Genomic DNA, 2,478 nt, shown 5'->3' on the forward strand with positions numbered 1-2,478 from the left:
TCCAGATAGAAGCACCTGGATGAGAATGGCGATTCCATGGCGTTCCTCAGAATTCATCTAAGTGGTTGAATTGATCAATGTGAAACAAGGACAGTGTGTTTTTCTACTCGGACAGATGACACCAGAGCCCTGGTGAGGTCCTCATAGTAAGGGCTGCACAGACTTCCCGAACATGCCCCCAAGGCTTTTGTCTTTGAGGTCTGAATGCTCTCAGGCAGGGAGCATAGTGTTCCACAGGCCTTGCTCTTCATGTTCTTACCTCCGGTATCTTTTCAGCCTTGTCCTAGATGGTTGTCAGGTTACCAAGGCAACCATCAGTCTTTGTGAAATGTTTCTGACCTTTCCCATGGAAACACAGTTTGTGCCTATATGATCTATCATGTTATAAATGGTCATAGTAGGATTTTAGCAGTGCTTAGACTAGAGAGATTAATTTTCCCCTTACAACTTAAGAGGTATTATAGAAGCTTGGCTGGTAGGCAGAATATTCAGGGAATATTCAGGTGTGCTGGTTAGTTTTTTCCAAATTGATCCAAACTAAAGATACCTGGGAATTGGGAACCTCAATAGAGGAATTTCTTCCATCAGACTGGCCTGCCATCCCTGGGCAGGTGGGTCTGGGCTATGTAAGAAACGTAGCTGAGCAAATCAGAAGAGGCAAGCCAATAAGTAGTGTTCCTCCATGGTTTCAACTTTAGTTCTTACTTCCAGGTTCCTGCCCTGAGCTCCCGCCCTGGCTTCCCTAGGTGATGAAGTGACATGGAAATGAAAGACAAATAAACTATTTCCTTCCCAAGTTGGTTTTGGTCAGTGTTTTAGCATAGGAACAGAAATCAAAATATATCAGATGGTAAATCCACACTTTCCATCCCACCCCAAAAGTGCCTGTAATCCTGTGATTTCTGAGACAGCTCAGACTATCCATATCTTGTATGTAACTTAGCTAAATACCTCTTCTGTGAGAGGACTCCTTAATTTGGTTGTTCTTCAACTATACAATTGTATGGTTTGAACACTTGATCCCCAGCTAGGACACTGTTTTGGAAGGTTGTAGAACCTTTGTCACTGAGGCCTAGCTAGCAGAAGTGGGTCACAGGCCTTGAAGATGACATCTGCTCTTGTTTTGGTCCCCAAGTTCTGTTTCCTGATCTGCTAAGATGTTAGGGAGCTGTTATGCCTTCCTTTCCAAGAAAGACTGCAGTCCCCTGAGACAGGCCAAAAAAAAAAAAAAACCGCTTTTCATAAATTGTTTCTACTAGGTATTTGTTCACAACAATGAATAAAGTAATTAAACAACTAGGAACCCTTATCTCTGTTCCTCTCTCAAAGACTATGGAATAGTCCAACTAACGTTCTATGTATTTTTTCTTTCTTTATTTTACTTATTTTTATTTTATGTGTGTGAGTGCTTGCCTACATTTATGTAAGTGCACCTGTGCATGCAATGACCATGGAGGCCAGAAGAAGGCTTCAGATCCCTTGGATCTAGAGTTACAGATAGCTGTTAGCCACTATGTGGGTGTTGGTAACCAGATACAGGTCATCTGTAAGAGCAGCCAGTGCGTTTTTTTGATGTGACAATTTAACCAGCATGTTAGCCTGAGCCCTTGATCTGAATAGCACTTCCAGAAAGGGTATTATTGTGATGAGTGCTAGACTAAGAAGTCAAGTCCTAGCCTTCCTGTTCTGCATGACATTCTCATCTGAACTTCAAGAACACTAAAATGGACATCAAAACTCTAAGTACATAAGGTTGCTTTAAAATTCCTTTGTTAAGCTGGGCCTGGTGGTATACACCTTTGCTCCCAGTGCAGGCAGAGGCAGGCAGATCTCTGTGAGTTCCAGGCCAGCCTGATCTACATAGCAAGTTCCATGCCAGCTGTGGATACCCTATCTCAAAAAGACTAAAACAACCAACACCACCATCAACGAATTATTTTGTCATCTCTGATATATTATATAGGTATAAAGGTGTCTGAGCCTTCTGCTACGGTTGGTCTGTTTTATCCCTTCAAAATTCATGTTGAGGCTTAGTCCCCAACGTGATGGTGTGCAGAATTGGTGGGATTGTAAAGAGATATTTGATCGTGAGGAATTTGCCTTTCTGAAGGTGATTGATGCTTTTATTGTAGCACTAGATTTGTTACCACAAAGGATATGTTCTTATAGTGCTGCTACTCCTGTGTTTTAACACACACATATATACTCACACATATACACATACACACACACACACACACACACACACACACACACACACTTCCTGCTGTGACTTGATAGTATGAAATCTTCACCAGAAGCTAAGCAGGCATCCACACCAAGTACTTGGACTTCTTAGTCTCCAGAATTACTGCTTTCCTTGTAAGTCACCTACCTCAGTTATTTTGTTATAGCAGTAGAAAAACAGACTAAGATGATGGTCTACATTTTCAAAAAACAAAAAGGAAAACCTAAATGTTGCTTTTAGAGGTTTTTTTT

This window comes from Nannospalax galili, unplaced genomic scaffold (assembly GCF_000622305.1).
Source record: "Nannospalax galili isolate Female #2095 unplaced genomic scaffold, S.galili_v1.0 scaffold46, whole genome shotgun sequence".
NCBI lineage: Eukaryota > Metazoa > Chordata > Mammalia > Rodentia > Spalacidae > Nannospalax > Nannospalax galili.